This window comes from Homalodisca vitripennis, chromosome 5 (assembly GCF_021130785.1).
Source record: "Homalodisca vitripennis isolate AUS2020 chromosome 5, UT_GWSS_2.1, whole genome shotgun sequence".
Taxonomy (NCBI): domain Eukaryota; kingdom Metazoa; phylum Arthropoda; class Insecta; order Hemiptera; family Cicadellidae; genus Homalodisca; species Homalodisca vitripennis.
In genome coordinates this window covers 57,332,908-57,347,506 of record NC_060211.1, presented here as the reverse complement: position 1 = coordinate 57,347,506, position 14,599 = coordinate 57,332,908, and the positions used below count along the sequence as shown (strand labels likewise).

At 33.3% G+C, this 14,599-nt stretch overlaps 1 long non-coding RNA gene across 1 annotated transcript; it reads right to left on the bottom strand.

Moving 5' to 3' along the window:
* Positions 1 to 4,949: 4,949 nt before the first annotated feature.
* On the bottom strand, positions 4,950 to 7,064 carry LOC124362250. Its single transcript, XR_006922448.1, has 2 exons — positions 6,938 to 7,064; positions 4,950 to 6,120 (listed from the first exon to the last, which is right to left on the bottom strand). It is a non-coding gene; the product is annotated as an uncharacterized LOC124362250 (long non-coding RNA).
* Between the last annotated feature and the right edge of the window lie 7,535 nt (positions 7,065 to 14,599).

Sequence of the window (14,599 nt, the reverse complement as noted above, 5' to 3'; positions counted from 1 at the left end):
ATTCTCCTTTATGTATATAAGCAAGTTCATTACATATTGGCCTTGAACCGTTAATACCCTGAGGCGTTTGAAAATAGGCCTACAAATGCTCCAGATGGTCTGAAGATGTAATGATGCGTAGCGCCTTCTTTTGGAGAACAAGTATTCTGCTGCATGCTGATGCATGGCCCCAGAACAGAATACCATAGGCTAGGTGGCTGTGAAAAAGTGCGTGGCAACCACTCTGGTACCACGTTTCTCAGGAAAAAAGATAACCCTGGAGAGTTTTGTGCAGACTTTGTCTACGTGGCAATTCCAATTTAACTTCGGGTCCAGCCAGAAACCGAGTAATTTAACGGCTTCATCACAGTCCTCTATGACATCTCCATTTTTTTAGAGTACAGAATATCAGTTGTGTTTTTTTCTTCGTTTAATTTTAGTTTGTTTGTGGTGAACCACCTCTTGGCATCTGCTAAAAAGTCCTCGGCTTCCTGAAGCACGGAGTGTATCAGCTTTCCTCTGGACAGGAGCTGTAGTGTCATCTGCAAACAGCACTGCCCTGCCTCCCTAGTCTTAAATCATTCACAAGAATTAAGAAGAGCAAAGGTCCCAGGATGGAACCTTGTGGCACTCCATGCATGACTTCTCTACTTCCTGAAGTAGCCACCACCAAGCGATACCCTCTGTTGTCTATTTTCGAGATAGCTGGAAATAGTTTTGTGAACTGTTCCTTCGATCCCATAGGAATTTAGCTTGCTAAGTAGTATCTTATGTGGCACACAATCGAAATGCTCCGGCTCAGATCACAGAGCGCAAGAGCCATTGATTCGCCAGCCTCGAAAGCTTCCATTATCTTTGATGCTATGGATAATAAGGCAGTGGTTGTAGAACGTTCCACTTCTGAAGCCATGTTGGGTGTTGCTGAGCAGATTGTTGGACTCAAAAAAATCAACCAACTGTTTTTTCATTATTGACTCCTTGACCTTAGACCTTAGGCAGAACTGAAACTGGCCTGTAATTCACCAGTTCCTCAGGATTTCCTTTCTTGTAGATGGGGACTGTGCGTGCAATCTTCAAAACATCTGGAAAGAAACGTCCACTAAGACACTTGTTTATTACTACTGATAGAGGGTTTGCTACTTCATGGATCACCGCTTTCAAAACAAAGCAAGGAACACCAAAAAGCTTGGATCTGGAATCTACGCGAGTAAGAAGAATTAAGTGGATAGGAGGACTGCAAAGCGGCAAAGACAACTTACCATGCTGTTTTTGAATCCCATATAAGGTATGGTATATCAGTATGGGGAGGAACATCTGCCCATAATCTTAGCAAGATCTTACTCCTCCAAAAAAAGGCAATAAGGACACTGGCAGATCTGGGACTCACTTGAAAGCTGCAGAGAAGCTTTTAAGACTTTAAAAACTCATGACTGTCATAGCACTGTACATCTACTCTGTAGTTGTCCAGACAGTTGAAATGGAGTTACCAAGAGCTAAGGATACTCACTCCCACAACACCCGGAGAGCAACTGACTACCTCCTTCCTGGACACCATACTACACGGTACAGCAGGAAACCATCCTACATGGGAAGAAAAAATCTTCAACACCCTACCATCTCAACCTGAAAAATCTTGGAGGGAATGAGATGAAGAAAAGCCTTCAAGACTGGCTCATGGAAAGACCCTTTTACACCATGACAGAATTTTTTGACTCTGTAAACAGTACATTGTAAAGCAAGAGACCTGGATTTTAATTCATTGTAAATTTTGACGCCATTACACTTCTTTATGCTGATGTAAATAAAGAATTATTTGACTATTGACTATTGACATAGATATCCGGGCTTCTAGAGTTCTTTAGCCTATTTACTATTTTTATAATATCTAGTGGCCGCACCTCTAGCCAGTGGTCTAATATAAGCTTAGGCCTATTCGCAATATACAGAGGGTTGAAGTCCATCTCCGGGAAGGTTTGTCACTATCTCATTCAACACCCTCTATAAAGAAATTGTTTATGTTGTCGGGACTTTCTGAGGCAGGAAGCATATGGCTTCTTAGGTCTGTGTGAGTTTATAATATCCCAGCCCGCTTTACACATGGTTGGAGGATGATCTGATGGTGTGGACGTTGAAAGCCTTCTTAGCTTCTGTTACTTCCAGTCTGTATTGTTTATTTTGTTTTACAATATAATGCATAGTACTCATCACGGTCTTTTGGTGAGACTGCTGATTTATAATGATCATTTAGAAGAACTACTAAGTTTTTAAGCCTGCGCAAGTCTGCCTTCCGTATACCAAGATTTATCTTTAAACTGACATTTAATTCCGTTTTCTGGATTTTTTTTCTAAAAGGTTTTAATGGAAAAGTTATGTCAAAATTGTAATTAAAGGTTTGAAGAAATCTATCAAAGGAGTGCTCAGATAAATAGTGATCATCCCAATTCAATTGGCCAGTTTTCGTTTTTTAGAGCCCTCCTTAGTAATAAAAAAAATGCAGCTGTTCATCCTTGATGACGCGCTTTGTAAAACTATACTTATCATGCAACATGAAACTTCTTTGTGTTTACCATTTCCCAAGCTTGACTTTATTGTCATAATAAACTGCACTATGGTCCGCAATCATAGGTTCAATGACTTCCACCTTATAATCCCAAGAATCAAAATTTGTAGCCATGGAATCTAGGCACGCTGGGCCTCTTGCGGGTAGTCTGTTTGAAATGTATAGGCCAATGACTAATGAGCATGTTTGTAAAAATGTTCTCTTCCCGTGATTTTTCTTCCAGGTGTACATTTAAAGTCACCACAGACCACAAGTTTTTTCTTATTTCGAGAAAGAAAAGTAAAACATTTGTCCAGAAGTTGGATAAACTCATCAAAATCACCATCAGGAGAGCGGTAGATCGACATGATCATTAGAGAGTCCAAGAGCTCAATAGCGGGCAATTTCTAAAGTTAGTTCTTTACAAAATTGTTCAAGGTTAAGTTTTTTATATCTAAGATTATTTTTAACATAAACTGCTGTGCCTCCATTTTTATGTTTCTGTCTACAATAGGCATCCGCCAAAATTAAATCTTCAATTTGGGTGTACACATCAATTTCATCTTTAACTAGCCAATGCTCTGAAATACACAGTATATTTTGCGTCTAGTTTCCAATATAAAGAAAGATAGAACCTCCATTTTTGTCCTTAAACATTGAACATTTATTGAGGCTATTACCTTGTCTGAGCTATAATTTTTCATAGGCTTTTTTAACTTAGGCCTATGTCTAGTTGTTTGGGAGTTTAGGCTAGGAGGGAATAATAAATATATCACTAGACTGAATGTTAGACAAATGAGAAACTAAGTTACACTGAGAGTTTGTGTGTTTCTGAATAAAAAACGCTTCAGTGTTACATTTCTGGGCCAGCGGGTACAATCCATAACCTTATCTTTATGCAAAAAATCTACTCCTAGCTTGAAGCTCTTGTTTACTCCCTTGTTTTCAAGTTTTTCAATCTACAATGGGTTAACCCATTGTGGTAGTTTTATTAATCATCTATACAAGCCTGGTGACAAGCAATTAATTTTGGTGAAAATATACCAATTTTGTGATATCATACTGTAAATAATATTTCCTCACAATTGAACATTCTGCATCAAGAAAGTTTTCAAAAAAGTAATAATTTAGAAAATAATAAAATAACGAAATATAAAAATGTTAATTTGTTTAATAACATAAAATTATGAATCCTACTTATTTGTATGTGTAGAATGGATGTGTTCAAATTGAAGTTTCTAGTCCTAATACTTTTTTACAAAAATTTTACCTAAACATTAAAAAAATACTACTACTTTAGGAAATCAAGTTTAAAGAACAGCACCCACTAGAGACACTACTAAAAAAACCCCTCGACTGTACTACTTTTTTTCACTGTACTCTCTTTTCCTTCAATTTTGGTCTTCTCCTCACTTTTTTCTTTTTATTTTCTTCATTGATTCCTCTAAAAGCCCTTTGCTGTCTTTTCATGATCAATGTTCCACAATCACAAAACCATATATTTTCGTAGATGAAAAAACTAGTCTTTGAGGAATAATGATTTTTAATACTGAGCCATTATTAAAACCAATAGGATTGCAACTGCTGCACCTAAAAAAAAAAAAGTTTTTCAAGGTTCTGAAGGCGTACAAAGTTTGTGTAAGAAGTCTCTCACCTAATTAGACATTCATTACGGTTTTGGGTTTGTCCATGGAGGCGACACCAAAGGAGGTTGGGTTTGTTTTCAACAAGCAAGCATCAAAAATGTAAAAAAAATATACAAGGAAGTAAAAATAATGTACTATATAAAAAATTAAAGATTAAGCTTAGTAGAGTGAAACTCAATTTGGCCGTTGTGGCCATGCTGCAGCTAGCCAGTCAATATAACACAAAAAAACTATTGTCGATGTTTATTCTTGTAATGTTTTCACATATCCTTTAATAAAAAACATATATTGTGTTTATATATATATATATATAGTATTATATATATATATATATATATATATATATATATATTCTGAAACAGTATTAAATACAGTGTTGTAGTGAAATAAAAACTATTAAGTTTTTTGAACAAAAAAGGATAGCTGCTTCTCTTGATTAGATGATTCATAAAAATAGAAAATTTTTAAATATAAAAATTTGTCTCATTTTCTTCTGGACCACAATTTGAAATTTTGTTGTTGTTGTGGGTTCTATGTTTTGTAATTCAAATTTATATGTATACACAGTGTTAATAATTTACACAATAATTATAATGTCACACAGTACTTAAAATCTGTTTCTACCTAGGAGAACAACATATATTGTTGCCGATAAGATTGTGTTGTCTCTGTTTTAGTCCATGCCAAACCTGTACATACTGTTTATAACTACACTACACCACACAAATTATGTGATATTCAGCTTGATGAAAAAAATTCAGGGGGTCAATACTTTGCACAATCTCTCTGTTTAAAAATTTTTAATTCAAAATTAGAATTAAATCTCCAAAGAAGGTTGAAAAGAGATACACAAACTATCAAGTAAATTAATAATTTACTATACTAAGAGTAATGAAATTACAAATAAATACAATCTTACAAGGTTATAATGAACAAAGAATGACTGTTGTAACAAAAACACTATGACAACAATAAATAATTTCAAATCTTTTACAAACAAATAATAACAATTCATCCTTACGAGAGATATATTATGTATTAATTAGTTAGACGTAAGAAAATAAAGCAGTTAATCAAAAACATATGTGATGTAACAAAATTATAATCAACACCGGTTTATAGTATATACTGAAGGTCAGGTACACCCCACTGATACTGGACCATGGGTTTGAGAGGTTCGAAAGTTTGAGTCAACAAGGTTTCCTGTTCCCCCTTTAATTCTGCATTAATTTGATTTCTAGAGTTTAAAAAAAAAAAATCTTTAATCTAAAGTAGCATGTAGATGGACATAATAAAATATGTTGCTTTAATTAAGTTATAACTTTGTGAGGAATAGAAACTCGGGTGGTAAAATGCTTCAGATTTTTATAGATCAATTGCACCATTTCACCACTTATTGTTTTATTTTGGGAATGTAACCTAGATAGCAATTTTTACTTGTAAGTAGTACTGAATGTATTCAGTTTGATATATACATATTGATTTTAATAATTATGTCTTTTCAGTCATAAACACTGTGTTGATCACAAAAAATAACACAAATATATAAAACAAAAAATACTTAAAAGTGTAAATACAAAAGTTCATCATAAGCTCACATTTTATTAACTCTTAACTTTTACATCTATTACTCAATAAAAAACAATTATTTCACCAAAGATGAGTAGTATGATACATGGGCATAAAGAATATCACTTAAATTTATAATGAAGTAGACAAAGTGACTTGGTCAGTCTCAAGATGGGGAGTATACCAACTCTGATACTGAGCTGCGTACAAAACAATAAGTATACGAGTACTAGACTAACAACAGCGAGGCTATGTACATGTGAGTCTAGTCTTTCCGTTGTGCAGGGGGAACGTACATGGGCTGTGAGTTGCGTTGGGCCTTGCGATGGCTGCTGTCTGCTGATTTGATATAGGGTCGAGTACCTCCTCGTCGAAACTCCAAAACTCCTAAAGATACATACATTTATCACTTTACATTTTTAATTGAATACTTATTTGCCTTAGGGCATCTATGAAATATTATAAAAGGCAGTCTTTTAAGTAAATGTAGACTCGCTTTCTAATATTAAATATGAAAACGTAAAACATAAAATGAATTATAGAGTTTGATAGTCAGCATTTTTCCTGTCAAAAAAAAAAATCAAAATGTAGAGATTGCCCTTTTTAAAAGTTCTATGTTTTATTGGAGCCTAAAAAACTGTCACCCAATGTAACAAAAAATCAAGAAAAGGTACAAAAGGTATCCACTTTGAAATATCCTTTAAACAAATTTAAAACAGCGAAATTTGTACTCTATGGATTTTTTTTAAAGCCATTTTAAGATTTACATTTAAAATTAACATAAAACTATGAGTAAACAAAAAATGTGAAGTTTGCACTTTATATACATACATAGTGCATCTGCACATACAATAAAATGTCACTTGATCTAAGGGTGACAATTTGAAACACATTTTAACAAGACGTCAATGTGCAAAATAATCATGGAATGGTAATAAAATAAATAAATAATTTATATGAATATCTGTGATCTGTAATTCAAATCAACCGTTTTAGGTCAATAGCATTTTTAACTGACCAGATCAAGCAAGAAAATGGACGATTGATTTATACTCCTAGAGTTAAAATATCAATACTGTAAGTATTGAGGCATCAGTATGAATGTGAATAAGAGACTGCCCATGCTGGGTCATTTCTTGAATTGTTTTCTTTAAGGTGTCCTTTTAACGATATTGGTGCAGTGTTTGAGAGAAATAGTTCTTACCTGAGAAATGATTACTAGAATTTATGAGTAGAGTTTGCATTGCTGTGGTGGTTGCTATGATTCACCGGTTCCTGTAAAAAACATGATACATGCTAAATTATAAAAGAAAATAAACATTAGTTACTTAAAGACTCCAGGAAGGATTGAAGTATAATTATTTTTTTATAAATTTTTTTTTTAAATTTTTTTTTTTTTTTTATCTTACAATAGGTTGCCAAACAAACTTATAACTTAGGTCATTAAACAATTAAAATGGGACATGGGGGGGGGGGCTTGGGGGGAGGGGAGGTCTCGTATCGAATTTTTAGGGGAGTAGGAGGGGGGGGGGGATGATGGATAATATATAAATTTATAATATGGTACTTGAACATATGGGCATATTTTAATTTGTTACATAACCCAAAGTTATATTGGTTAAATTTCTCTAGATTTTTTATCCCGCAATTGTGATGTCTGAAGAAAAAGAAATAAATATAAAAACTGAAATACTCAATTAAACTTAAATCGGTCAACAAATTCTAATTCTTAGAGTAATTTTTTTTTTGATATTCAATCTAAACCCAAAATTTTATAAAAGAAAAAGACTAACCTGCCAACAGTTTCAGTGTGGTAGGGCAACAGTATACCAATGACAGCATGTGGCAGATAAGGAACTGCCATATAAACTTAGCAGTCGATAAGGCTTGGCACATAATATTGTCTTACAATTTCACATGCATAAAAATGGAGGCCAATCAGTGGAACAAAATGTCATGAAAAATAGTTTTTAAGATTGAGGTTCTCAATTATATATAAAAAAATATAATTGGTTGTTACAAATAATTTAAATTTTTTTTTAATGGGCACTTTTTTTTTTTTTAGAAACGGCTTTTATATAGACATGTACACCAATCGTTACTGTTTTTCAACAAAAGAACCCCATTTAAAAATTCTTTTAAAAAAAACCTACTTTTTTTTTTTTTTTTCCTTTCAAGCCATTTAAGATTTAATAACCAAAGTTTCTAAACAAATTTAGAAAGCAGCGCGGATCTGTATATGGTGGTATAGTTCTGTTCATGGTTAAACAAACTTCAACAACAAAACTAGCTTTTAAAGCAATTATCGATGCAATATTAACTACTACGTTTTATCAATATGGCACTAAGTCTTCATTTTTTATGCATTTAAATATGTTTCCACTATGGATCTCATCACAGCAAATCTATTTAAAATTTGGTTGTGAACTAAAAACATAATTATGTGAAACTTAAAGATAAAGATCTAATGGGTGGGGGGGGGGGGGGGTGGGGGGGGGGGGGGGTGGGGGGGGGGGGGGGTGGGGGGGGGGGGGGGTGGGGGGGGGGGGGGGTGGGGGGGGGGGGGGGGGGATTTTTTCAGGATCAGTCAGTAAGTGGGAAGTGTGTAATTTGTGCTGCTCTTGAATTGTAGGAATGTGCATCACTCCTCTTGCCAGGTCTTGTTTACTTGCAGGTAACTACTTCTAGGATGTACAGGGCTACTTCAAACAGAAATTTTTGCTGTTTAAAGGCAACTCTACAGGATTCTTGTAGGCTAAATTTCCTGTTAGTATACAGATTGCTTTTTTCTGTAGCCACCAGTTAAGTACCCTTCATGTGTTGAATTTGGAAACTATCTTGGGTTGGATCTCCTTTTATGAACTTGGGATAAACTTTTTCTGATTTAAATTTTGATTGAAAAGCACCCTGTGAAAATTATTTGTTGATTATAGCTGTCAGTAGTCATACTAGAGGCCAATGCATGTTTTTATCAGTTTGGGAGCACATGTCATCAAAGTCAGCTGCAGTTTTTGGTTGTTTCATTATAGTTGTTTTCACTTCATTTTGAGTTTGTTGGCCCATTAGTTTTAAGTTGTATAGTTTCGTTTGTATACTTATTTTTTGCACCTACTTTTTTTATTTATATTCCACATATCTCTGATTTTGCCCGTCAGCATTATTAATTAATTTGGATGTCAGATGTTTTCTTTGGGTCTTGAAGTAAAGGTCATAAGTTCTTTTTCCCTTCTATTGCAGTAGCTTTGGTTTCATCTAAAACCAGCCAGTAGTTATCTTCTTGGGTGCGAAAAATTTGATCACGCTTTTTCTCTAGTTTTTTGGTCATGTTTAATCATTTGTTTTCTTTTTCTCCGCATGCAAGCCCAAAATTTCTAAAAAATTTTTATACAATTCTTCTGTTTGATCTGGAACTAAGTATGTCACTTCCATTTTTATTTTTTCAATGGGTTTTATTGAGTAGTGGAAGGTTTCTGTTCCAGAGATGTCTGCTATGCATAATTAGAGAAGGTAAATTTGTTAAAAATGTTTTATTATCACTAATTGTCCTGTGTGATCCTGAGCTGAAGGAGTTAATAAGGGAGACGTTTGGTTCAGAAGGAAGCTGGTTAGAGCAGACCATATCTATGTGTGTGGTGGACACTTGTAGGTGGAAGATGTAGTCTTGTGATGTGCAACTTAAGAGTATCTTGGATTTTTTTGTTATTTCTAGTCATCTCAACATTGATGTCATCCGTTTTCCCATCAAAATACAGATTTAAAAATAATTTTGTATGTAAGTAAAATGTTGTATACATAATGCTTGTGCATTTTTAAAATATTTTTATATATATATATATATATATATTATATATATATATATACACACAACTACTTTGGCTTTTTTGCCATAATTTATTGCAAAGGGGAAATGGAAAGGGAAGCATTAATGCAATTTATATTTCTACACATCTGATATGTGTAATAATATGTTTTAAAATTTATCATAATTTTGTTTGTTTAACCCTACCAGTTTTCCCCAAAGTCTGGTTGACTTGACGTTTTAAAAACATACATAAATTGCCCACGTCCACTTTACCAGTTTATGTTTGTTTGTTCATAATTATAATATGGAACCAAACCATTTTGGGGTTTTAAATTTTAAGGCGTGTAGTGACGTAATTATTCAAGGTTCCCACTAAGTGAAAATACTCTTAGAATAGTTTAGGAAGAGTACCTAAAATAAGAAATTTAACTGACATTTCTTTATCATGTAAATAAATTTGTAAATAGCTAAAATCATGTTAACTTAAGCTTATTTCATTTTTGTTCTATTCTAAAGGATATAGACATATACTAATCAAGATATGCATTTTAATTTACTCCTAAAAATATGATCAGTGTTAAAATAATGCTATATTTTTACTTTAGGTGAAAATTTGATAAAATAAAATAACATTTTATTTGTTTCAAATAAAGTGTTATTTTAGTGTGCTTAACATATTGAGTTTGAGAATGTTTTAGGTAATATTGGAGTGTCGAACTTGAAAATTAAGAAAGAAAAACAAGGTTATGATTTTATTGCTATCCTTTATTCGTAGTAAAAAGAATTTTTTTATTATATTTAGAGTCAATATACACATTTTAAATACAAAACAAAATTTTAATTGTGTCCCTAGAAGTAATTTTGGTCCATTATTATCTTTAGGCCTCCCCTTCACATGATTTATTTTCCATTAGAAATGTTTTTGAAAGTGAAAAGCGTAAATAAACAGGAAACAAAGTGCTTTAAAATTTCTAATAATGACCTTACGAAACAAAACTAGTAGTTGAACGGACTAAAACTACCAACTGCCTTAAGGGCTAGTGTGACCCTCTCTAAAGATGCTGCCCCACCCCAAAGACAATATAAATCATCAATAAAAAACAGGTTAAAAATTATTGGTCTGATCAGCACTGCTTGACTTATAAAAATATTGCTCATTAATTTTGTAGTATAGGGGGCCAAACCTTTAATTTAGCCTATTATTTTTACAAACATTGAGATGAGTTCCTCATAGTTAATTGTAATAATTGTTAGTTATTTTTTTAGCTTATTTACAGATATCATGAGTAGAGCAAATAATAACACTAATCCTAGGAAAACTGTTTGGATATATAGGCCTATATTAGACGTTTCATTACCTTTTATTTAGTTGAAACAATACCTTAGTTTTGTAATTATGTGATTTGTTATGAAAAGTCCGACAGGTTAGGCATTAAAAAATTAAACTCACAGGTTAAGTGGTAAAAATTCTTGAAGTTTAGTTTTTATTTCTTCATAATAAAAAAAGTAAACAAACAATAATGCCGATTGTTATAGCAGTTGCTTAAAAATTGAAGAATTAAAAAGGTTTATAAAAACTCATTTCCAAAATGGGCTGGGGTAAAAACCAAAAGGTTTGTTGATGTGACATTAGGAAAATTAGCTTGGTATTTCAAAGTTCTATTAGGGTAACTCGAAATGAATCAAAACAATAATTTCTAGTACAATTGACTAAAAATATTTAAAATTAAGTAGGCCTTCTAGTCTCCGATAGTAAAAGTAGTTTATTTTTTTTATAGATTTTTTATACTTTTTTTTTTTTTTGTTTTGTAAAGGAACTATTTTTTTTTTTTTTATATTTCTTTGTTTTTTTTTTTTTTTGTTTTTTTTTTTATATATAATTGGTTTTTGTTTTTTAAAGATTTTAAAGAATCTTGGGAAAATTACCCATAAACTCAGATCGTCCGGGGTCCGGAATTCATTTAGGTCATCGGAAGGGGCAATGACAGCAGAAGGAACTCTAAAAAAGACAACTAGCAAAATAACTAATGCTTAGGCCATGTTCTTTACTTAATTATACTATGAGTTTGTGATCTGCCGCCGACCTGTAGTTTGCCAGTGGGAGACAAAAAAAGGGGATCTTCGTTCTTGAGTTCGCGGCGAGGAAAAGGTCGAACTTTAAAAAATAAAACAGCGAAGTCGGAATAAAATCTTACTTTTTTAAATTTTCGAACGTTTGTGATTAGAGATTTAGATTAAGATAGCAAAAGATTAAAACTAATTGAATTAAAAATTAACACATGATTGAAAATTTAGAATTTGGCTCTAGAACAATAGAATTAGAGAATTGTAGAGAGGGGAGCCGAAATATGATATTACACGCATCCCGCGAACAATTTTTAGAACTCCCCTGCTCTAAGATTCGCCTTCCAATGAATGCCCCTTTCCCTTCTCTCTTGGCCCCCCCCCACCTGACCCGTCCCCCCACGGACCAATACAATCCACCCCCCCGACCCGACCAAATCAGGAGCGCAGCAGGGTCTTACCCTGGTGGTTGGTCCATATGGTTTGCTGCCGCCAACGATTCAATCCTGTAATTAACAAAACTAACATGGTTACTTTGGACGGCTCGAGGCCTTGCGTTGTTGAACACAGCTCCCTCTTCGCTTCTGATGTCAGCGGATTCCTTTACACGTACGTATGTCGGCGGGCGGCAACCAACCAGGTCGTTAGCTTTAGTTTTTCGTATTAAATAGCTTTAGTTTAATGCACCTCCCTGAAAGGGCTGTGGAAATATGTCCCTGTCCCCTTCTCTCTGAAGTCGGGCTCAGCGCCTTATATTTCGCGTATATTATTTCCACCGCCGAATGGCACCTTAATGTGGTTACAGGTGTCTGGGTGTGGTTGGCATTATTACACCTTGTTTGGAGGGTCTTGACTTCCATTCTAAATTAGTTATTAGAAGTAGGTTCACGTAAAATTTCATGGATGTTATGGTAAATTTTTCGCAGTAAAAGAGAAGAGATTATTATCTACCAGTTTTCTTAATAATTAGTTTAAATTAATTTATTTGTTTGAAAGCTTTGGGGGCCCGGTTAACACTCGAGGGTGTCCACAGAGTAGTATAAGAACACAATGGCTATTTTATTACAGAATAACCATTTTTCACCATGTCAAGCGTACTTACTTACTTATTTCTAAATAAATACTACTCTCTTATAAAGCAACTGATTTAATTTAAGAAAGATATATTTAGTAAACTGTACCATGGTTGATAATAAGGGATATTCTTGATGGGTCCCCATTGGGTATACTATGGTTATACTATTGGTATGGATATTGGTTATACTGTTACCTGTACACTTGCGTGAGAATTAATTGTCACAGTAAACAAAAGGTTCTTATCATTTAAACACAAAGTTGTTAATGGAATGAGCGCTCACTTCTCTCTCCCCGTCTACTTCTAATTCTAAAATAACAAAAATTGACAAGAGTTTTTCTTGTACTTCCTCTTCCTCCCCTTTTGCCGTTTAGTAGAGCGACACTTCTGAAAATTAAAAAAGGATGACGTTTTTCATCACTATTCAATCTTTTGAATATAACATTAGAAATGTTTTGAGAGGCGAATTTTCCTAAACATGCCCTTAAATAGAGAGCTTGTGCTGGTCATTTTCTGGTTATGATAATGGAAGCAGTAGACTTAAATCTTAAAAATGTGATATGTAGTAAACTTGAAGGTCTGGTGGCTTGTAATGTTAATAGTTGCTCGCAGTTGAATCGCTTTCCTAGCGTAATTTTGATGGCGCACTGGAATGTTGCAGTATGTTGAGTGATGTGGTGAGGGAAAGAGAATCAGGGATAGAACCCGCACCCTTAAAGAGTATTTTGACGGCCTGGCGAACCAAATTGAAAAAATGTACAAAGTAAAATTTATCGATCTTACAAGTGAGAGCCTGCACAACTTCATTAAATTTCCTTCCTATTTGTAATATAAATTTAACACCACAGCCACAAAAAAACTTTAATGATTATTAAATAAAAATTGTCCAGATTATCCATCCGAATTTCATGTAGTTTAAGAATAAAAAAATCAGTGTTTTATTTTTAAATTCAGTTTATAAAATTTCTAAAAATAACGCACAATACTCAATTGCTTCAATATTTTATAGGTGCTTATATTAAAGTTGGCCTCCAATTATAGAATCTAACCCCCGCCAGTGTACGTTTAGAGGTCCTCAAATCCAAAAAAAAAAAACAAAATTGGGGGTGGTGTTAGGGTCCTATAAATATATAGATGAAACCAATAAATATGATTTAACAAAACACACTTTTAAATAAAAGAACTAACATCACATATCATGTTAATGGTCCTAAGTTTTTCAAACAAGCAAACCTTGGGAAGAAGACAAATTCTAAACCCATGGTGGAATACAGTTACATACAATCTAATCTGTCACTGATCACATAATTCATGACACATAAAATATATATATGGATAACAACTATTACAACTTACTAAATTTTACTCAAATATTGAATTCATAGTTCGTACAAAATTGTAAATGAATTTCAAAGCGGTACTCGAATTGTGTATGTAGTAGAAAAAAAATCTCTAACTTTAGTTTTACGTTACGTAACTAAACGTTAATATACACTGTAAAAATTATCTTGCTTGCTTTTGATGGTGAATTTACTGGGATAATAGTGAAACTTTGTATATAGACTTCTTTTTAATTTAAATGATATATTTGAAGTCGGAGTAAAGGTCCTTTGCATATCCAAATTCATGACCATTCCTTTCTTCAATGATAACGTATTAGCAGTTATTGTTCATAATATATTGAATACTATTTTAAATAATAAATAAATGTTGGATGAAAAGATATATTGTAACTTAAAATTAATTTCACAGGGACCCTGTATTCAGTGAAAAGAGATTATTGGAACTAAAAATTAAAAATAACAGCAAACTCAGAGTAATAGGAGAAATAAGCAAGGTACTTTTGGTTAAACACGTAAAAATCTGCATGTAATTTGCAATACAGGATATAAAAACAGACAACATAACCTCCACTTGTACGGATG